The sequence below is a fragment of the Scyliorhinus torazame genome, chromosome 11, assembly GCF_047496885.1.
Source record: "Scyliorhinus torazame isolate Kashiwa2021f chromosome 11, sScyTor2.1, whole genome shotgun sequence".
Classification (NCBI taxonomy): domain Eukaryota; kingdom Metazoa; phylum Chordata; class Chondrichthyes; order Carcharhiniformes; family Scyliorhinidae; genus Scyliorhinus; species Scyliorhinus torazame.
Window position 1 is genome coordinate 117,492,894 of NC_092717.1, and position 24,236 is coordinate 117,517,129.

General features: G+C 38.0%; 1 long non-coding RNA gene and 1 other non-coding gene across 4 annotated transcripts in view; both read left to right on the top strand.

The window, feature by feature from the left end:
- The window catches only part of LOC140386012 (uncharacterized), a 175,684-nt gene that overhangs the window by 18,575 nt on the left and 132,873 nt on the right, over positions 1–24,236 (top strand). For 2 of the 3 annotated variants that reach the window (XR_011933533.1, XR_011933534.1), the window contains exon 2: positions 7,830–7,979. This is a non-coding gene — a long non-coding RNA (uncharacterized lncRNA). The remainder of the gene's footprint in view (positions 1–7,829; positions 7,980–24,236) is intronic. The other variant, XR_011933535.1, reaches the window with a different exon arrangement.
- LOC140386105 (U2 spliceosomal RNA) lies at positions 14,289–14,487 on the top strand. Its single transcript, XR_011933574.1, has one exon. It is a non-coding gene; the product is annotated as a U2 spliceosomal RNA (small nuclear RNA).

Genomic DNA, 24,236 nt, shown 5'->3' on the forward strand with positions numbered 1-24,236 from the left:
TCTAAGCTAACCCCATTTGCCTGCATTTGGCCCATATCCCTCTAAAACTTTCCTATCCATGTATCTGTCCAAATGCCTTTTAAATGTTGTCAATGTCCCTGCCTCAACCACTTCCTCCGGCAGCTCATTCACATACGTACTGCCCTCTGAGTATAAAAAGTTGCTCCTCCATGTTTAATCTCTTAACTTAAATCTATGCTCTCTAGTTCTCGATTCCCCAACCCTGGGAAAAAGACTGAGCGCATTCACGAGGTAGCACAAAATTTGCATGCTACCTGAATCCGAAGCAATGGGCCTGTGTTAATTATGCATTACAATGCTTGTGCCCATTGCCCGGCCCTGTCCCATTTTGCAGCCTGTGAATCTTAGAATGTTTGTCTCAACTTCACCTTGAAATCAGGATTATCTTTATTTTTTATCCATTTTAGACCTTTGTTATCTGTAAGGATAGGTCACTGGTATCACAATCTGCACTTTAGTGTTTACATTCCTGGACACAATTATATACTTACGCTCCACACTGACAAAGGGGAATAATACCATGACTGGTAAATGTGGGCGGTCTTCTGATGAACTTTATACAGTAAATAATCAGGCAGTAAGCCAATTTGATTTGTACATGTGATAGTATTAATGATGCGATATGGGTTAGAAACATCAGAATCATTTGCTTTCTCCACTTGGATTGATTTCATTCATATCTTATAATGATTATGTGAATGCAGATAAGAAAGAAAATACTGAACTCCATTTGGTATTGATAGAATTGATTATTACTATTGTATCTTTGACACCATATCGTCCTTAAGAGGGATTTTGTATGCTGCAAATGTTTAGGTCATATCGACAATTGTTAATCAAATAAATTAATGTGCTACATTACAACATAATTTTACTCAGTTCATTGCAAGTAAATAAAATAAAATGAACATATATGATTGCCTGGATTCTCCCCATCCCGATGCGGAAATCGTGGCCGGCGCGGGGGCAGAGAATCCATCTTCCTGCATGGAATCGGGACCGGCTCTGGTTCCCCGATTCTGCGGGCCCCGAAAAGCGGCGTACTCCCTGAGTACGCCGCGCCGCCTAGGATCTCACTGGGGCCATTGCCAGAGGCCTGCTCCACCATTCTCTGCACCCAACCGGCCAAGGTCCTGACGCCGTGGATCGAATGTCGTCCAGCCAATCGGGATACTCGGGTGGCGGCTGAAGACTCAATCCGCGGCCGCCCGGTCAGGGGCGGGCTGATTGGAGCGCAGGGGGGGGCCTTATAGGTGGCTGGGAAATGTTTGTGCGGGGTCGGGCGCGCGGGCGATCGGCGGGGGTTTATTAGGGTTCAGCTCCGCGGTCCGAGTCCACCATGGAGCAGGGCACGGGCGCTGGAGGCCACTGCCGTGTGCATGCATGGCTTCTGACCTGGAAGTGCAGGGGCCCGTATCTGCAGCAAAAGCTGCTAGATCTACGCCGGGTCCCTGCCAGCCCCCTGCAGGGCGAGGAATTTGTGGCCCTTACACGCTAGTTTTTCTGGCAAGAAACTCCACACTTTTGTCCCTGGCGTGGGTCCATAGTCTCAATAACGGAGAATCCAGCCCAATGTATTTTTTGTGATAATTAGGATCATCATCGTGGTTAGCTTCAGCACAGTTTACATAATCTCCCAAGTTTGCTTTACTGTAAAGATTTTAGTTTTAAGTATTTTTCATGTATTGCTCGTATTATGTTTATTATGATTCACTTACCAAGTAAGAATTAAAAAAAAAAAAATCTATCTGCACCTACTAACATATGTGTCCAACTGTCAATTCATGTTCAGTGAATACTCTTTTTTTTTTTGGCTCAGTTTCACATTCCTAGCTTAGTTACATGCATTGTGTCCTGCATGATTGGTGGGGTGTGTGTTATCATTGGACTTTTCACTCAATTACAGCAGGGACTAGTTTCTGAATTACATCTACACACACACACACTCACTCTCTCTTTCCTTGCTCATTTAATTACTTATTTCAGCTGTCATCAATGATTCTTTGAACTGTAACCTTAGTCTGAGAACTATTTGATAATTTTTGGAGTCCTAATATTACAATTGTACTCCTACACTAAGGTCCTTCAATTTCTGATAATGAAAAGCAGAATGGGGTTAGAAATGCCTTAATAATTAGTTTCAAAGTACATTGGTCATTAAGCAAGTGACTGTAACGCAATTACCAAAAATGTTAGTGACCATTTCTAAAAGTATTACATTTACTTGAAAATAATTTCTGTTTTATATTAAAAATATATTGTAATATTGATGAAGAACACTTAATATTTGGATGCAAGTTCCTTCTGAAATGAATAAAATTGACAAATACAATTGTAAGGCTCTTTACTTCAAGATTTATTTTGCCCACCATTCATTCTGCCCACCATTCATTCAAGTATTAAATACATTGCTTAAAACAAAATACAAAGTAGTTCTTTCAAAAATATTTAGGGGTAGAAATTTGTCTTGGGCGGTGGTGCAAAATGGACAGTATTGGATTGAAAGTCAATGATTGCAGTCAATAGACTGAATATTTGGTGCAGCCAATCCAAACCAGCCAGTTTGTGCCACTGCCCTGGATGAATTTCTACCCATTAAAAAAAAAATCAGTTTATATTTTTTAAATGAAGATTGATTAATTTTACCTTTCCCAGAGACAGAATAGAAATACTAACATGGATTACTGTTGAACAATGAAAGAGTGCTGATAGTCAGATTCAGACATCATCCTCTCAACAGAAACATTTCATTTCTTCATGCTCTTCTGCTAGATTTGTATGAAAGTTGACCCTGATAATACGGCTGTCCTTCAATGACCATAATGCAATGGAATTGACTGAATCCATTTGTATTCGATGACCTTGCCTGATTTTCACGAAACCAAACCTTTCTCCAACAATGAAGAGGAAATATATATTGCGCGCATCTAGATAAAATTAGAACAACTGACACAGATTATTTTTATCCTCCAAAGGCTTGCTCATAAAGGTTTCTTTTCACACAAAATATATACACAAAAATAGCTGGTATGTTTACATTATTGTTAAGAAACCAAAAAAAGCCAGGAGGGTTAATTAACAAAGTCTAAATAATAAAACGTCACTATGCACTTGGATAATTTTGTAGTGTAGGGGCCTTAGAAAATCACAGTAAGAAATGCTATCTAATATAATACGGCCAAATTATTGAACCAATTTTCAGCAGATCTTTGAAAGAGCACAATGTGCACCATTTTATCCAGCAGCCAATTGAATTTGTGCCTTCTATTTTGCTTCTGTTTCCATATAGGTGGTTTAAATTTAATGCAATTTTGAAACTCCCCCCTACTATTGTTGCATTGTGCATTCCCAAAATTACTCCGATCTGCCACATTATGTCCTTTTCCTTGAATTGTTAACAGAAAAGAATACCATAGAGTTGATTTAAAAAAGTATAAATGCATATTATTTTGGGACTATATCTGTGCTATTTTGTAGAATGCAAGTTCTAATACAAGGGTATGGATAAATCCTATAAAAGGCCTGTCACTCTATTCAAATGAACATCAAATGAGTTCAGTGCTCCGACTTTGACAAATTGCAGATGAGTTTTGCTCATTAACAGTTTATTTAAATGCAATTTACTGTTACATTATTGATTAGCTGATGAGAAATTATCTGATAGGAAACTTGTGAGAGACAAGAAAGACGGGTGCTTTGAGATTTGTAAAGAGGGACTCTACTTATCTAAGGCAGTGGGATGGGTACATGGATAAAGATTTTGGATGTGAAGAAAGGCTTTACTTGTTTACAGATAAACACAAACACTCAAAATAAAATAGAGTTTAAATGCAGAATTATTAATTTCACTATTTTATTACACCATTTGTGATTTGATAATATTCAATATCAGTTTAAGTAGTTTCAGGAATGAACAGTGGTGTAAATGGATTGAATCATTTCTATTAAACTGATGATGTATAAAGTAAAGCTTAATGAAGCAGTACAAAACAACTCATTAATGCAACTTTACAGACACTGAAATATTATATTGAATGTTCTTAATTTTATTTGTTATCTTCCCGTCTAAAGGATTATGAAGATCACATGATGAAGAGCTGAGCGATAAATAATAAGCAGACTGATCTGATAACTCATGTTATGATTCAACATAAGTAGGCTATGGAACATGTGTCCTGTTTATATCACATTTCAATTAAATGATTCAAATGAAAAATAATAAGAATTAGATGTACATTTTAATTTTAAATGGGAACTAAACTGATGCATAGATCGTGGACTGACTCTCATGACACCATTATGGAAAATGTATTCGTCATGGTGCCATTTATTCTCAATTATGACATTACCTTGCTGACATGGGAAAAATATTTTATGAGCATAATGCCAGGACAAGTGGTATGACATTTCATTGGACAGAAGGCATCTGCAATTCTAATTGACTATCAGGTTTAGAATGATGGCAATTGGTTCAGGGAATGCTATATGTTTATTGGAAAATAGATCTGTGTTTATATATAACACTAATGGGCGGCACAGTGGTTAGCACTGCTGCCTACGGCGCTCAGGACCCGGGTTCGATCCCGTCTCCGGGTTACTATCTGTGTGGAGTTTACACATTCTCCCCGTGTCTGCGTGGGTTTAACCCCCACAACCCAAAGATGTACAGATTCGGTGGTTTGGCCATGCTAAATTGCCGTTTAATTGGAAAAAGATAATTGGGTAATTGGAAAAAGATAATTGGGTACTCTAAATTTTTTTTAAAAATATTATATATAACACTAATGACGAATAGTAATACACTATTTAAATTTAGATCATAGAACAGTGTCCAAAAGGTTAGGTCGAGTTACGGGGATAGGGTGGAGGTGTGGGCTTAAGTAACATGCTCTTTCCAAGGTGCGGTGCAGATTCGATGGGAAGCCTCCTTCTGCACTGTAAATTCTATGATTCTACGATTGCTGAAAAGAAAAACATGTAGCCAAAGCTTCTTGTTTTGCATTCATTAGATCAAACGCAAGAATGTCAAATTTCAAATGTTCTCAATTTACAATAAAAGAAGAAAAGAGGTGCTGATTTGTTGGCAAATCGACTTTGATTCGCTGAGAAAATGGCTACCCTGATCAGATCATTGTACGCTGTGTATCGTGCAAACTTTCAAATAGGTCAAAGGCTGCCATCTTTGGACCTGAAAAGTGCCAATTACCCTGGGAAGGCAAAGCATCTAAAAAAAACTTGAACAGGTTAAGCAAGCTGTTTCACACAGCTACATTGCATTGGTGATGCAAATGATATTTTCCATGAACAGGATGCTGCCATCCACCCAAAATGACTTTCTGCCGACCACACAATTGAGCAATGTAATTCATGTAATTCAGTGATGGTGCAATGCTGTGGGAAAATATGGAGGCTGTACATCCCAATGACTGGATCATCAAATCAAACAACCTGTTCCTCTCGCTGTTCATAATACAGCACAACCACACCAGAGGGTCTACTGCTCGGTGTCATTCAGTAACAGGGCAGCATTTTCTGAACAATCCTGAATGTGCTAATTGCTACACTAACTCCCAATTTAACATAATCAATCGCGCTTGTAACATGGATCATGTATGCCTGCAAGAAGTGGCATACAGGGACCAGTTCTCTGCAAACAAAAGGAATACGTTCAAGCCTTGTGCATTTTTTAATTATTCGGAAGCTTGGGGAGCCTATGGTTCCTCATTGCTTTCTCCATGGCAAACACGCAGCTAATCAGAGTCGACTTGTCAACCAATCCATTTCCATTTCCTCCTGGTGGTATAAATTGTTGTGATTTTTGGATATTTAGCATTCTTGTGTTTCTCCTGATGAATTCAAGATTAAAAGCTTCAGCTACATGTCTCTCTTTCAGCAACATTCAATTGATAATACATTACAAATTATGCAATGTGATAATGAAACCATTCTAATTGCAGGTGATGTCCTGTATAGTACAATGTACCAACTCTGTTTCTTTCTGTTTTTGAGAAGGCATAAAACACATGTTCTAATGCGAAGAATACAGTTTCTAAAAGGAGGTGTTTTCAGTAATAAACTGCAAGTTTTCTCAAATGTTCCAACAAATCAGAGTGAATGTCCACTGATTTTCTCACCGTATTCTACTTCTCCAAAATTGAGTCTGTATCTGGAATATGTTTATCATTTACCTTTCCTTATAAATTAAAGCTTCCATAAATGAGAAAATAGTAGAATGTTAAATATGTAATTGATTTTCTTTTAAATCAGTAGACAACAGCAATTGTGTCTCCATAAGAGGTGCTGAACCAAATGCCTATTTTTAAATTTAAATCGGGAATTGAATAAACCTGAGTTTTAGTGGAGTTTATTTCCATACTTGAAAACAGAGTACTCAACGCATAACATTGTCATGTTTTCAACAAGTCTGAATTCATTATCATTGGTTTTCACAGGATGAGGTGTGGTAACTTTGAGGAAGTTAAATAGAATCACTATTCAGGTCTAAAAATAAGCAACCTTTGCATTTAAATGCCATACTTATGGCTCTTACTCCCAATGAAGGTTGAGCAGACTACAATTGTATGTTGCAATCTTGTTTTTTGGACCCTTTCCCCAATTTTATAATGTACTGCTGTGTTTAGAGAGGTGGGGACAGTAGAATTCCCTGACAATTTAACTAGTGGAAGAGCAGCTAAATGAAAAGAAGCAAAACTATTATTACATTCCAATGTGACTAAAATTGGTAACAAATATTTGATCGTGCAAACCAGGGAGGAGCTTCCTGTGATAACAGAGACAAAATATCACCTGAAGCTACATAAGAATATCTAACACACTTATTTGAATCATTGGCTGAAAAAAGGGACACCAGCTCCTACAAAGACAGCCTGTTAATCTGTCCATTTTTAATCCAGCCATTAGAATAACCTAGCACACTTTTGTACCTCGTTAGTGTCATTGCTGCATGTTTATTAAGCTGTTTTTTTCTCTCCAAAGGATTTGGTCAGGACTGCTCTGCCAGCTGTATTTATGTCTCAGGAAAATTAAATAATCACTATTCTTTTAAATTGAACCAGCTGCTTCTGTATTTCTTTGCAAGTCTTTGTCCTCATTTTGGTCAACAATGGGCCCTACGAACAAATTAAGTCTTGCAGCAAAGCTTCTACATCAAAGTAACAATAATTTTGATTCTGTTCAAAAAATAATTTTTAAAGATTTTTTTCTGTATTTCTGAAAATGTATTTGACGGTGTTAAGCATCATGCTTGAAACATGCAAATAATAGAAAACAGATATCTATGTGGAAATTACACTGACCATTCAGTTCAGACCTCCATTATGTTCAGGGGGTTCCAGGCCTAAAATCTCTACACCATTATTTGTAGCTCATTTACCTTAAATTGAATAGAAAGGCCGTAATGAAAAATAATAAATCTAAACCAGAAGTTAATGGATCCAGTCAAAGCAAAACGAAAAGTGATGGTAGGAAAATAACAATAGGAAACAAATGGTAAATCAGAAAATTGTGGAATATATAAATGCAAGGAATGATGCTTTGGGGTATACAGGTGGGACTAGAATAGAAAGTCTACTTTTATTAATTTTCCATTTTTATAACCCTGGCATAACTAAGACTACTGTGGTGTTCTATCTTTTGTCTGTAATAAAACACTGAATGCCCACATTTGTATTAATATGTTTATTTAAAGTATATTTTGTAGCAAGATCCAACTGTTCACATTTTCTCAGTACTCAAAAAAAAGTAATCTGTGGACTGATCTATAAATTCCCCCTCTCTTCCTCTTCCAGACCCAAGACTGAATTTCTCCCTTATCGATCAGCAAAACTAGCGGGACAGACATGAACCACTGTTCATCTTCAGCCAATAAGGTGCATTTTAGCAAGATGCTGTTTTTTTTTTTCTGGCGCTGCCTCGCTAACTGAATAACTCCAATACAGGTTAGTTCATTTGCCCAGGGCGCAATGTCAACTTGATGACTGTCGGAGAAACTGGGCTGCCCTCCATTTACTAATACTATCATCTACACAAACGCATTTTGTGAATCTCGTTGATGCAACATGTTAATGCTGCATATTTATATTTTGCTTAAGCTTATTAAGTATAGCCAAAAGTATCCCTCTTAAACAGTGAGTATTTTGTCCCTCTTATTCTAATGAAATAAAAGGATTCATCTATGATCTCAAACATTCTTTGAAGGGTTAATGATGCCTTTAAATCAGGTTGAAGAAGGACAGCTTATTCCAAACAAAGTGGCAACATTTCTAGTTCCTTTTACAAAATGATGTAGCCAGGCTTCTCGTAATGTCCGAGCCTCTTTACAGCCTGCTTTGTGATCTATCACTTTGACGGCAATCTGCTTAAAAGGGAGGGGGAGAGAAGAGTAGCTTCACTGATCCCCTCCAGTGCTGCTGCCTTGGGCAGCTACTGTGAACATTAATATGCACCAATTTGTCAACACAACTCTTAACAATGAATTGCAGTTTATCGACAGGTGCACACGGAGCTAAGAAAGAGTGGTCAAAAAGACTCAATAAAAATGAGCGATAGCCGGTGGCGCAGTGGTCAGCACTGCATTCTCACGGCGCTGAGGTCCCAGGTTCGATCCCGGCTCTGGGTCACTGTCCGTGTGGAGTTTGCACATTCTCCCCGTGTTTGCATGGGTTTTGCCCCCACAACCCAAAGATGTGCAAGGTAGGTGGATTGGCCACGCTAAATTGGGCCTTAATTGGAAAAAATGAATTGGGCACTCTAAAATTTTTTTTTTTTAAAAGAGAGATGTGAGTGATAGCCTAGCTGAGATGCTAGTCCTTCCTAATTTCCAGTAATAGACTTTGATATTCTGCAAATTTAATTTAAACTAAACCTGTTAAGGCCTGGGATTTGAGAAGAAATGTTTTCTTTCAGACATACTACACATAAATGCATGGGAGGAGTCCCTGATGCAGCGTTTCACCAGAAACCGGGCCATCCACTCCAATAATACCACTAAATGTTGAATTTGCTTTTCACATTGCATAACAAAAAAGATCAAGTTTGAAAATACAACATCTAGGTTTGTATACCTCGGGCTTTCACAGACCTGAGATTATAAATTTAATCTTCAAGGAGGACAATGACTTTAATGAGTGCACTATTCTGATGCTGTCATTGTTCTCCTGGAGGCCCTAAATATTCAGTCCATGGTAATATAATTAGATTAACAAATGCATAGAATCTTTTGAAGGGACAAACATATATGAAATAGAACAATGTGCTGGTCACATCTGATTTGAGTAATTAATGTACTTAGGCAAAACAACCAAAAGGAGCATTGCAAATATTTCCGTTTTATGGTCTTCTTGAATGGTTCTTGCGGCTATGGTCAAAATAACGTGGCAAGGCTGGAGATCTGAATACAAAACAAACCAGGCAATTTTAGGGGGGTGATTTAATTTTCTGGGAAAATGTGAATATTCTTGTTAAAATGTGTGTACAAATCTGACACATTAAAATTAGTATGTTAGTTACTCCTTCCACAATATAGCACAATTGGTATATAGCTTTCGAGTAGAAGCATCATGTATTTTCAGTTTTATTTAGTGACAAGGATGTGGGATGATGTATTTTAATTATCAGTCGTGATCTGCGGACAGAACCACAGTCCCCATCCTCTTTATCCGAGAATGTCTGGTAAATTCAGATTACACAGCGCTGAGGACTGTAAACATGCTTGTCGGCATTATTCAAACTGTTGTCTTTCTCTGTAAATCAGCCTGCAGGAGAGAGGGGTTATAAGGCTAAAGTCTGATTTGACACAAAGATTTTTTTTAAAAATCGTTTGATTGCATTTCACCTTAAAAGTCTAGGGTTCCCTGTAAAAATATAGTGAATTTAAAGACAGGGCTTTTGGAGGAAAAGCGGTTAATTCTGGGCTGAAATGCTTCCATGCAGCAAAATCAAACCGGATGGAGCTGAATGGTGCCCTTGCACCAATATTTTGCAATTAAAGAGTGTTCCAACTTCTGCATCTCCTGTAAACGTTAACATTCAATGAATAGACAAATTGAGTTTTAGAAGGTGCAAAGGACGTACTTGGGCAGTTAACCGCCACTGAACATCAAACATTCGGGATTGCTTTGGTACTTCCTCTGACTCCGGTCACTTTCTGGGGAATATATGTTCCGTTACTGTGCGCGTGTCAAATATCGCGGGGGAGAGGTTTAATGCAACGATTTTGAGTTGAACGAGACGGTAGGTTTATGTCGCCAGTACATCTCCGCCATGGAAGTGTGACGCTGGTGCAGAAAGAGATTAATAGTCCCGCAAAGTAAAAGGTGCCCCTCGCGTTTGCATTGGAAATGTTTGCTGCATCGGGTCACGTTAGCGCTTCCATCCCAGGCCATGGGGAGGGAGGTGGACAACAGCTGCTTCTCAGTTCCGTTATTATCCCTGGCTGCTGTGGCTGAAACTGATTTGATGAAAGTCAAATATTACATTGCTGATGATTATGTGATGACAGGAATTTACCTACTAAATTAATCCTGTGGGCTGTTGATTTTTGATTAATTTCTCTCCGGCCACGCGTTCAGGCTGCACAGCATTAATCTGCTGGGGCTGTGCCAAATATCTGGGGGATGGGCTCCCTTTGCCAAGAAGAAAGGAGGAACGGGATAGCTTTCAGGCGGGATTGAAGGAATTCGTGTTATTGCTGAGCATTTTTATAACTTTTAATTGCACAGCCCTATTTTAATGCAGACTACCCAAGATTTAAAGTCTTAGTGTGTGCAGCCATCCTCCGATTTAACTAATTTAGCGCTGGATGATATTATTACATATTAAACAGAGCCTTGAGCTTTCCTTGGAGAATGCTGCGACTTCGGCCTCTGATTTTCAGCCATTAATTTTATGGGACCGAAGAGAGGTGCTATTTCCCCGGTGACCTCTCAATGGGAATTCTGGCAGTTTTGGGCGGAGCTGCAATGCTAATCTGCTTTCTCAATGCTGAACATTTCCCCTTTCGTCATCTTCCATAACGTGTGTATATATTTAAAACAATGGTTACTAATTTAAAATTCATCCAAAATGCAGTTTTGTATTAATACCTTTATATATTTATCTTTTGTAAATCATATGAAATCTAATACTAACAAGCCTTTTTAGATGTGTATTGGAGCTGTCTTGATAAACTTCAAGCACAAACAGTTTGTCTCAGGCATAACATGGATGCTGTAATGCAGTCTGTTAAATCTGTGCAAGGGTGTCTCAGCAGCAGGCTGATTCCAGAATTTCCAGTAAACTGCTGTAAACGATCTTAGTAACGATGGTTACAGGAGCACAGCATTGAGGAAAAGAACAGTTCACATTTTCACATCTATGTTTGACAGACGTTGTTATATCGTTTAACTTTTTTTTTAAATCACGGAACGAAGAGAACTCATGTTTGCACCACATAGAAGTGTTGGGTAAAATGGAAAATTATAATCTGTTTTTAGAGGGATGCGGAAATGCTGCCAGCATATTCTCAAGTAACTGATGTAACCTTTGCAGACCGTGTGATAAATGCAGGGACCACTGATTCTTAATAAAGTTCAGGTAGTGTCATGTGCTGAAACAGCTGTATACTTTTCTGAATAGAATTATTCTTTGACTTTGTCGATTCACAACAGCAGTCTTTTTTAAAGTTTAAAAACAGTTCTGCAAATAGATTTGAAAAATAATACGACAAACTAAGGTGTAAAAGACCTAGCTTGAAATGCAACAAAAAGGTTTTACGTTCTAGTGATTTTGATAGATGTGTACAAGCAACTTTACATCTATGCAAGAGAGCCAGCATTAAAAGCAGTGTTTTCTGCAGAGGGCATGGTACTTACTCATATCCAGCATTAATCTGATTGCACAGGGGTGTCCAGATTCATTGTTGGGCATATCTTATATTGCTAGATGTTTACAATATCCCTTCTTTGTTTTTGAGCGCCATATGTAGCTGCTTCCCAGCTACATGTGCACAAGATAACAAACCTTGATTTCCATCTAACAATCCCAGAGATGCCCAAGAGTTGACTCTATGCAGTGCATTAGCCTGTTTTAGTACAAAGCTAGTTGCTCTTTTGCTTTTACAAGTGAGCTGTGCTTTGCTCAATGCAGGTAGGGATTTAAACAGTCAAAAATAACATTTTTTTTTGCACATGGGGCCTGAGCTTATTTGATGAGATCCCGAGTGTCACAGAGCTCAGTTGGTGGCAGATGGTAATACTGTACTAGAAAATGTGTCACCTCAACATGACATGCTATATGTAAATATCCTGATTGTGCAGGGGGAAGCTCCAAATGTCCCAAGATAATTGCCATGAATGAGCATTGCCTATTCATTATGTGGGTGCTGTGCATAAGGCACTAATGGACATTCCCTCTATATTGTCAGAGAAGCCAGGCAAATCAGCAAGATGTGATTCGGGTATGACAAAAGCAGCACGTGCTAAATCACTTTACTTTGTTTGTTTTAAATAATCCTTATATTTAATCTATGGCTTTTCTGCAATGCCGGTTGTATTCACTGTTAATTTTCTGTATTTGTTCTATTTCACTGAATTTGTAAGCAGAGCAAGTCATACAGTGCAGTGGGTTCAGCCTTCTAAATGTCACTAGTTTGACATACCTATTTTGCAGAAATAATCTTTGCTATGGCAGTAGCTATGATACCACTTCCATGCTGATGGAAAGTGGTTATGATGCACGCATGTTGAATACAAGCTGTATAATTCTGGAGTCAGGTAGGTGATGTCATTCACTAGTGGACTGAAATTGTGAAATACGAGAGCACTTTTGAATTTGCAATGAATTTAACAGAGCTCTGGTATGGTACTATAGCTGCTTTAAAATTGCTAAGATCATCTATTGGATTACCTGATGGGAACTTGTTTTTATCCTAATGTGAAATGTTTTCAATGATATAAAAGAGAAGTATTGCCCTTCCTACCCTCCATCGAAAACACGCTTTCTAAGGAGCATGGTTCTGAAGGTGCAAACAGACATTTACCACTTTTCTTACACTGGTCAAGTGTGAAAATAAGCCCGCAGTATAACTGAGCATCACACTGTACAGATGTCAATGTCACAGTCTTAACAACAGATTTCATATATATCAATCCATATATATTCCTCAATATTCCATTTTACAAGGCACTTATGATACAACAATGTCCAATATCCTCTTCTCATTAATGTTAGCAAAGAAGTGTGCTTATGAAGTGGATTAAAGAATTATACTGGCAAAGTTTTCATTAATATTAGCAAATAGTGAAGAGGCTTCAGCTCTGAAATAATGTATGTTTATAGCTTTCAGACAAATGGAGAACCCAATAGAAGGTACTCCTTTTAAATGACTATATGCATGCACATATACATGTTGAAATACATACAGAGAACAATAGAATTCAATGTTTGCTTTAAGGAGATACCTATAATAAGTATATAATCACATAAGTATATTAAAGTTGTCACCTTAATCAAAATGCTGCAATCTTGTATCATGTCTGAATAAAAACAGTCAAATTATCGGAAACTCAGGAAGCGAAGGATAAACATGAAATTTACTATTAAGGAGCTGGCTAGACTAATTACATAAAACCAGTGGTTACCTTCCAAAATGGAGAGGGCACCTCATAGTTTTAGGATTTCTTTCTCCTATTGTTTGACAGGATCTGCATATTTGAAAAAAATTCTGATTTTGTAGCCAGTTCAGACTAATTACAAAATAATTAATCAAAAGCGTTGTCACTGTTTCCTTCCCTTCACCTCCCTCCTCTTCATGTCTTGTTCTTTTAATTTATTATTTTATGTCATGGGCATTGTGTAAGGTGGTGGTGACATTTTTACAGTAAGTGATTATTTCATTGACAAAGTCTCACAGAGCCAAAGGTAAAAGTATCAAAAACGCACGTTATTCATTAACATAAAGATTGATTATAGAAAAGTAAGACAAATAATTTCATTCTGACCGTTTAAGTTTAGACTAGGGCTATAATATTTTCTTAACCAGCTAAAGGTTTGGAGGTTGCACCTTCTGGAATCTAAATAGTCCATAAATTAGCATTTTTATTGAGTGTTTGATCTGTGATTTGCCACATGGTTTGGCTGCAAATGATTTTCCAGACCAGAACAGTAGATATAAACTAGAACGGATCAAAAACTTAAACAAATGTACTTTCAAATCCAGAACAGTACCATCCTTTAGCCCATTATTAATTATTTAGCAACAATGGAATTGCATCGCTTCTCAGCCTTTTGGCTAAGATCAAGTGTAGTAGCCTTTTGGCTCAGGTCTGGTATGTCCCTCTTGTGGGGACCATGAATTGGATTCAATTTGAATTTGAATTGGTTTTTGGAGCAGGCAAGGAGCTAGATTAGGGGTTCGCCCCTGACCCACACTCCGAGCCCTGGCTTTGTAACTCAGAAAAAGTAATTTAAAAAAACAAACAATGGAATTGCAAACATTTTACTGCAAGTTATCTTGATGGGATAAAAAAATCTGTGATTTTACAGTAACAAAATAACAGAAAACTTTACTCTAATATTAGCTTTTATACAAAGCCCAAATAACCAATATAGAATGATAATTGAATAAATATTCACAAACAATATTTCAAAATAAAATCCCGTATATAAAACACCTTTTATATGCTTTAACAATGTAGTGGGACACAATGTGAATAAAGATAAACAATGTTCAAAAATTAGGCAATGGTTACATCCCCTTTGCAAAATTAATACTATGTTAACTAAGAATTACATTTTTTAAAAGGTCTTACTTTGTTAAGTGCTATCATATATTTTATGTTTCTAGCACTAAGTAAGCAATTTTAATACTTAGATTAATTTATTGTGTACAGCATTTTGTTCTGAATTTTTAACCCATTCCTGCTCAATTGACCAAAACCGGTGTAAAATCCTGAAAATAATGTTTAGTAATTTCTGGATGGGAAGAATTTAATTTAATTGAGAACGGTAGGCTTTCGGGGAAAGGCGAGTATTTACTGGTTGCAGCATGTCTTTTCCTGGATTTTTTTTATCCCAAAGATTGTCATAATTGTACGAGAGAAGAAATAGCAAAATTAAGGTTGACAGTATAATCTCTAAAGGCTGACTGAAGCCATCCACAATGCAAATCTCCTCCACAAATGAGAAGTCACCATTACCTTAAAGTTAATAATTGAGTTTGAGAATCTTAATGTATTTAATCATTTCCACCTTGATATTTACAAGCTTGATATTTGCATGCAACTTAATTGGATCTAACTGTATTCTTAAAACAAAAAGTAAAATTATTTTCTAATAATGAAGCATTTCCTATAGCTTGACCTCCGCTATGAATGCTCATTAATTTGGTTGTGCTTTGGGACTAGATATCTAATAACAGCAAAGAGTATTGCTTCTGATGCATTCATTGATTTAATACAGTTCAGCCAATACCATGAAATCATTTGCAGTTCGATGTCAAATGGAAATGTACTCTCATTATCAGTCACATCCCTGCTTTCATTATACAAAATATAGTTATGTAATTGTGGTGTCAATGTTCTTGTATTTTAAGGGGATGCAGTTACCTCGAAGTAACAAAGAGATTATCGATTGAAACTATTAATAGGGCAATTTCCAGAGTATTCAAATACTTTCACTTTCAAATGCCAGCTTAGATATTTTTGTTAGTCCTTAGTCAGAAGCCACACTCAAGAGAAATAATAGAAATATATTAATGACTTGTTTTCCTTGCAGCAAGATTTAAATTACTTTCTTATGTCTGATTCAATTTCATGTTCTCCCATATATATTGCTTATATTTTAAGGTGTAGTTCAATAGATGCTTCAGTATTTCCTATTTTATAAGACCATGCTTTCCATACTGTAACTCAAGTCTACACCATGAAACAGGAAACATTAACTGAGATTGAAAGCTAAACATGGTCATAACAGCATAATTTATAGCAAAAATAGGAAGCATGAGCTAAGAATCAGTGAAATATTTAAAAATATTAATATATTTTTGAATTTCAGTTTTAGAGATCTTTACCCATAATTGTAACTGTGGTTTCAGCGACTAGGCCAGTTTTATTTTATCACAACCCCTACACTACTTGTGAATGGTCTGATCCATAGTGGAGTGCAGTACACAGAGTGCAATGCGGCAAGACCGCTCAATCTATTTTTTTTCTACTCGTATTTACAGTACCATAATTTTTGCCACATTATTTCAGATGTGGTAGTCAGCTCCTTTTTGTGGCATGTTGTCATCCCCATACTCTCCATCTTGTGTTTTGTGGAACAATGGGAAGTATGCCTGTGCACAGTGCACCATTCTGCCATAGAAGACAGAACTGCAGCAGTTTCACCTGATTGGTAAAAGCTTTGTTCTTGCTGCAGGGTTGAAAAAGCTGACAAGGCACTTAATCTCTCCTCTTAATAATTGGAAATGACATAGCCCAGTGTGTGCATTCAGCTTCATGGTACTGCAGTAAATCAGATGTTAATGCAACTTACCCCATCCCCCAAACCCACTCTACCCTCCACCCCAGTGCTAAAGGTTATTTCCATGCAAACTCTTAGGCCGATTAAGGACTCTAATCTTTGTTTTGGTCAAAAAGCCCTTGGTTTGTTTACAAATGCAGGAGAGGCACAGAAGGCAGCAGAGTAATCCTCACTGAATTTGCCCTAATCTCTGCTGCACGGATATACTCGTGCACCTTTAATATTTTCCTTTCTCCAACGTTCAGTTATTTTTTTCCACAACAGAAGGGAGACAACAGAAAGCGAGATTACATCTGTCACTTGCCATTAGACCCAGAACTTACTTTTTTACTTCTTGTCAAGACACAATGTTGGATAGATTAGAAGACTCCAATCCTGCCTTAACATTTATTTTGTTAAAGTGCCATAAAATTTGAAGAAAAAATACCATTCGTGTGGGTGTCTTTCTAGTCCGCCTTGAGTAGCTGTATTTTCAAGAATATTTTTAAAAATAAAGTCGACAAGAGTTTCAATCTCAATACCATTTTTTCTGATATATTGTAATTTTGAGTTACAGCTGCAGCACTCTTAAGTTCTTAAATATATTTTTAAATTAGTACTTTCTATTGAAATATTTTCCATTTTAATGGAAACAAATTAAATAGGTTTTCAGAGGAAAATGGTTCCATTTCAATTTTGACATTCATCACCCTTTACATACCAACAAAGGTCCCATTGAGTCCCTGTGACCTCATCACACAGCTGCATAATTAACCATTTTACAGACAGGGCTTCATGATTGATTCACATTTCTCCTTTCCGTAAGATATGTTTATTCTTGATTGCTGTATTTCCAAATTAGCTGCTTTCAAATATAAATGTTTCATTAGGAGCTGCCAGCTTAGTAAACTTATTGAAAGTGTGAATAGTATGAGATGTTTTAAATACAGAGATGGCATTAGGAATGAGAAGTTAATTCAAAGGAAATATCATAATCCATAAGCGATCTTGCATCTGAACAGATAAATGCTGAATTTTACAAATTCCCATTGAGTGCCCAGCTACAAAGTGGTATGTATGTAACCTTGCAGTAAGGATATACAAAGAGACCTGTCCTTTATGAAAACTGTTTCACAACTCATAGGTATGTGCAGAGAAATCAGAGTGAAGTAGATGACTCCAATGTGCTTCGGTACAGAAATAATGGAGCTCAGTTCTGCTGGTATTTCTGTGATTCAATAATTATGTCAACTGACATAATGTGGTCTGACACAATTTGTGTCATGTATTAGTAAGCATGGGAATTTTACCCAATACTTCTTTCATGAAGATGATGCCCCTTTAAAGCGCTCCACTCATGTCATCAAGTGTTAGGCTGTACTCTCATGTTCACACATAATAACCCTGGTAGATTCATTAACAGATCCACAGTGGTGATCCGGCACAGTCTATAGGCAAGGAGAGGAAATCAGAGGTTGAATCTTTTAAGTTGCTCTCTGCATATCAAGGCAGCCAGCTCAAGGGTACCATTGGAAAGGTTTGAGGACCAGCTTTCCAGCCTTTTCTATTAGTTGGGAATTACATGCAGCAGAGGGAGAAAAGAGCAAGGCATGGAATAAAAAATGTTTTATAAAATTCTTATCGATGGTGCAGACATACTGAGCCAAATCAGCAATGCGATATTGTGGAAACTCCTGTAACAGCAGAAATGCTATGAACAACCTTTTACTTAAATAACAGAATATACACTTGTGTTCTTCCAATAGTCTTCCAGAAGAGGAAGAAAATTGACCTCTGTGTTTAGAATTTGTCCCCCATTTTACTTTTTCAGTGGAATTCTTAAAATAGAGCCTAAAACAGCCACTGACATGCTCATAATGGCTGTCAGCCACGCCTGTACTATTACATTTAACTGACTTGCTGTTTATAATTCTTTGCATTGTCTAGAGCATTCAAAATGGCTGACAAAGGACTCACTGCAATATTTAAAGTAGCATCTGGCCCTGCCCATACCAGTAGTTCTATTTGGTGCCTTTTTATAAAATGACTAATTAATTTAAGTCCTCTATCTAAAAATGGCTATCAGCAACTACCCCCAAATTAAACAAGGTTCCAGACAGTACTGGCGATTATCTCAAAATTTATAAAAATTTTATTCATAAATGAAATACAGATTTGTTTGTGAAGTACAAAATAATTCACTAATATGGTAAGTTATGCGTAATTTCATCATCGCTCATATCTCTGGTTTTCTAGGGATGTTCATATGTTTTAGAGGAGGAAAAATCCCATCAGAACTGAAGGATACCCTTTTTCAAGAGCAGCCCATAATGTCATATCGATCAGTTGAAAAACAATGATTAGGAACAAAGGACAGCAAAGAAAAATGTTTCCTTTTTACTTTATGTGAATAATAAGGTTATTATAAATGCACTTTGCTGCCAATATTCAAGAAACCTGGACATGTCATACCATAAATTGTTTTAACACAACATTGGCACATATCACTTTTTTTGGCTTGGAACACAGGAATTCAAAAATATATTGAACTGAAGTCTTTGTGTTGGGATTAAAGAATAATTATTTTATTTATGCTATTACTCGTAGCAGCCTATGGGCAGCAAACACCTTCCACAGAAATGAATCAGACTTAAGCCAGCTTAAGTCAGTGATTGTGAAGTAAAATAGGAATGAGAGCACACACAATCAAGGAGCAGGACTTTGTACAAAATACTGAAACAAACTCCTGCCGCAAAAATCAAAGACGTGAGCAATCTTTATCTTTGGCAAAAAAATTCATTATTTTTCTAACTCCAATAGGATTTCAGCAGCAAAACCCAAGAACAAACAAAATACAATATTTGACTTTTTTCTGTGAGTATCGTAAATTATGCAATGATCTTTGTTTTTAGATTTTTTTCTCATTTTTCATCATTATGACAAATGCTCAGGAATATATCAGCGGGGAAGTAGTTAGGCATTTTGACAAAAATGAAGTGGCTTTATTTGGGAGGAGCCCAAAGTGGCTCAGTTGGTAATGATAATAATAGAAATTTTAGTTATTCAGAGTATAAGGAGGGTTTTAACACATTTTTGAATGACTGGTATATGTTGTTATCTTGTCAATATCACTGTATTAAGACAAAGGCAAACTTACAATCTAATATTTAGATTGTAAAGTCTTCAATCCAGAATTTTAAACAGCACAGGAATAGTTACAGCCTTTTGCGGATTATGAATGTATTCTTACGATAAAGCAAATAATATAGCAAACTCGGATATTTCAATCAATTTCTATGCCAAACAATGACAGGGAAGGTTAAAATAAAGCAAAATACTTCTGACGCTGCAAATCTGAAATAAAAACAGAAACGTTCGAAATACTCAGCAGGCCAGTTGGCATCTGTGGTGAGAAATGGAGTTACATTTCAGATCAATGACCCTTTATCAAAAGTTAACCTTTAGTTTTCTTTGTTTCTTGAGGCTCTATGGTTGAGGCTCTGTGACCAACTATGGTTGGTAAAATCCCAATGGTTTAAACTCTCAGAGATTTTAAAAAACTGCTGTTAAATCCTTGGCATATTGAAGACCAGTCTTTATATTTGTACTGGCAATGCTGTTACTAAGGATTTGGACTATTACCTTTGTCAAATATTGTACCGCCTAATGATCAATTTTAAATTGGAAGGAGTACTAAGAAGTGGCATTATTATGCTATGGTACTGAGACTATAACACAGTACACAAATAGTTTAAGAAAAGTGTGAAAGAACCCCATAAAAAGGGCATAAATGTGGAATCTATTCACATGGTTCTCTAACCCACTTTCTAATTGCTTCTAGCTACCACCCTCTGTTGTAATTTAATCCAATGTTTACTGAAGAAGCTGTGCTAGCTCGTGAATTACATATTTTTCCTTTCATATATTTCAGACATAGAAAACAAATTATTTTCAATCAACTCTGAGGGGATAACTAAACTGCACCCAATGTCTAAGAGCCGCTGTCATATCTTCCTCCAGCCAGTGAGACCGGTGAATGCAACTACATTATACACATGTGTATATGTACACTTACATTACACTTGTACACAATACAAAGTGCAATGCCTACACACAGCTTAGAGTTGTCTGAAGTGTTTCACTTTCCTCGATCAGTATTGATTAGCCCATTGATGATCACAGCAGCCCTTTAGCACCACAATGAAAAATGCAGCAAACTTAGAATAATTGAGTTTACAGAATCATTAAGTAGTGTCAAAATTATATTCCATGCTTCAATTCATTACCAATTTATCTATTGTAGTACTCTATTTACCATAAGTTTATCAGTAGAGTATTAAAAATCATAACATAATACATGAAAATGGTCATTTGCATAAACTGCTGATCCCCCCCCCCCCCCACACCCACCCACAAGTTTAGCTCAGTTGGCTTGACAGCTGGTTTGTGATGCAGAGCGAGGCCAAAAACACGAGTTCAATTCCCATATGGGCAGAAATCCTTCATGAAAGTCCACCTTCCCAACCTTGTCCTTCGCCTGAGGTGTGGTGAGCCCCAGGTTAAATCACCACCAGTCAGCAGTCCCCCTCAAAGGGGAAAGCAGCGTATGGTCCTCTGGGACAATGTCAACTTTAATCCACCCCAAAAACGTTGCTAAAATATTAAATCTGTAAATGTTTAAAGAAAACAGTATGAGGGTTCAGTTTCCAGAATCTTTTAGATCTTGAATTATTAAAGTTTCAATGTTTTGCTATACCAATTCTCATTAGTTTAATTCCAGTCCCACAGAAACATCCATCTTGTTGACTAACAACAGCAATCATTGGCCATTTTGGTAAGACATTTGTTCCCAATCTATTGCAAACATGTCGTCAGAAAGCAATCCACGAGAAATAAATCTATGGAGATTTAAAATAATTTAGCATCTTCCACCGACTTGTATTCCATTTTCTCATTTTACCTAAACCAACTCATCTCCATGTACTCCGGTTTAGCTATCATTAAGGTGGCTCTGTAATCTTACTTCAAAAATTACCCTTTTTAAAAGGTTTACACTAGGCTACAATTTAGATTTCATAAATCTAGTTCCTTACAAATATTTTATGAAACTCATCAAAATGTTTTATGCTATACTTTGAAACAAATTGATATAATTTATGAATATTAGTTACATGCAAGTGCAACACTCCAAATAATTATATTTTGATTCATCCTATTTAATTTTCTAATTCTTAAGAAAAGCATTGAAGTATTTCCTGTCATTGCGTCATTGTGCTCAATGATAATCAGGGTTCCTCCCTGCTCTTACTATTCAGGATATACTACATTTTGCAAGTGTGGAGAGATCATTGCATTCCAGCTTTTGGCATGGATTTTAAGCTTTGAAATCTTCACAATTTGTATTCAGTGTGTTTTCTTTGATGGGATATGATTGATTTTCATAGATGTGCGGACTGAAGTTTTGTCCTGAATTGTTTACTGTTTAAACTTCACTTTAAAAAAAAAAAAAAAAAAAAAATTTTTTTTTTTATTCTCCTCCATTTTCACATTTTCTCCCACATTTACATCCATCAACAATAAACAATAATCAGCAAGATATGTCAGTCCCCATAATAACCGCTCCCATCTACCCATCAACCCCCAAACCTCGACCCGCATGTTTACATAAACAAATGACAAAAAGGAATCAGGGATTACCCGTAGTCACCCTTAATCTTACACAGCTCCCACCCCCCCACCCCAGGTCTCCAGCTCCTCCCATCCACTGCCTCTTGTAAAACTCCTCCCCCACCCTTGGTTCCTTCCCCCCCCCCCAACTTTCCACCCCGGCTAGACCACTCGGACCCTATTCTGCCAGGCTCCGATGGCTGCAGCCCCTCCCCCCACCTCACTCCCGTTCACTGGCCGGCACAAACCGGCCAGCGTGGAGGCCCCCGCCCGGGTCCCTTTCCCACTTGCCCGGCCCCAGGAAAGCCCAAAGATCCCCTTTTAGCACACAAACCCCGCATATCCACCTACACCCCAAAGAACTCTCATTTCGAGTGAAAGTCCCGTCCCTTCCCTTGTCCAAATATATACCACCTTGGCTCTTTTAATCTCTACACCCGCGCGCAGTGATACAAAAAGGAAGAAAATACAGTCATGAGGTTACATCGGCACGTGGCCATTCCTCAATTTGTCAGTTCTGCCACAGTCCTTCTGCTTTCGCAAACTCCTCCGCTGCTTCAGCCGTTCCAAAATAAAAGTCCCTGAGCTAGTAAGTCACCCTCAGCTTCGTTGGATATACAATGCCGCACCGCACCTTGCTAATGTACAGTGCCCTCTTCACCCGGTTGAAGGCAGCCCGCCTCCTTGCCAGCTCCACCGTAAAGTCCTGGTATACACGTATACCAGCTCCAGCCCACTGCACCACCTGCTTCTGCTTGGCCCAGCTCAGGACCTTCTCCTTCACCCTGTGCCTACGGAAGCACAGAGTCACTGCCCTTGGAGGCTCACTCGCCTTTGGTACAGGCCTCCACGACCGATGAGCCCGATCCAGTTCATATCGGGAGGGGTCCTCCCCCTCCCCCAATAGTTTTGCCAGCATCGCGGCAAAATACTCAGTCGGCTTCGGTCCTTCAACTCCTTTGGGCAGCCCCACAATCCTCAAGTTCTGTCGCCTGGATCTATTTTCCAGGTCTTCCATTTTTCCCCGCAGATCCTTGTTAGTATCCATCACCTTCCGCATCTCTTTCCCCATCGAGTCAAGTTGATCACCGTGCTGCAATAACGTCTCCTTCACTTCCTTCAGCGCCTCCCCTTGCTCTCGCACCTCCGCCACTGCGCTTGCCACCTCCGTCCTCACCGGGGAAACTGCCTCCTCCACCAGCACACTCAAAATCTCCCTCATCTCCTTCCTCACCGTCTCCATGCATTTCGCAATCTGCGCCAACTGCTTTTCAAATTCCGCAGCCATCACCTTGGTTATTTCTTCAGCCGTAAGCAGTGCGGCCTTCCCTGGTGCTCCAGCCTCCATTTTTCCTGGTGACCCCGCGGTGACCTTTCCACTCCCCGACGGACCTCCAGCTGGTTTTTTTTCGGCCGTTTTTTTGCTCACCCTCGACATTTTTCTTTGGGTTTTTTTCCCTCCTGTGTCTTCACAGTGCCTGCTCCGTGCCTTCTCCCTGCTTCTGCCGCCTCCGTGGACCCTGGGACCGGGCTTAAAGCCCCGAAAATGCCGTTCCTGAGCGGGAGCTCTCAATTGTGCGGCCGCTTCCCGCCCGCCGTCACCGGAAGTCTAAACTTCACTTTATTAAACAACCTTCAAACAGAACTATTGCATATGTCTGAATTTTTTTGATCCGTTTGAACAGAAGTTGTCAGGAAGAACCCAATTTGCCCTTTTGTAACCTTTCGGAAAACATAATAGCAACTGTGCAGGCACCGCGCGCTTGTAGGCGCATTTCGGGGTAATAGCCGAACTGAGAACATTGCAAATTATCAGGCTAATTAAAAACTAATATTACGTATTCCAAATTTAGATAACCAAAACTTATAGATATTTAATTGGAATGTGCTTTGAATTAGATTAGAGATGTTTTCTTAAATGTTTACATCCATTTATATGAATTATATAAAATGTTATCTCTACTTGATAGATTACTCATTTCTGTTGTGTTTTGAATTCTCAATTTTTAAAAATCAGATTAGGTGCAAAATAATTTATTTCGAGAGGG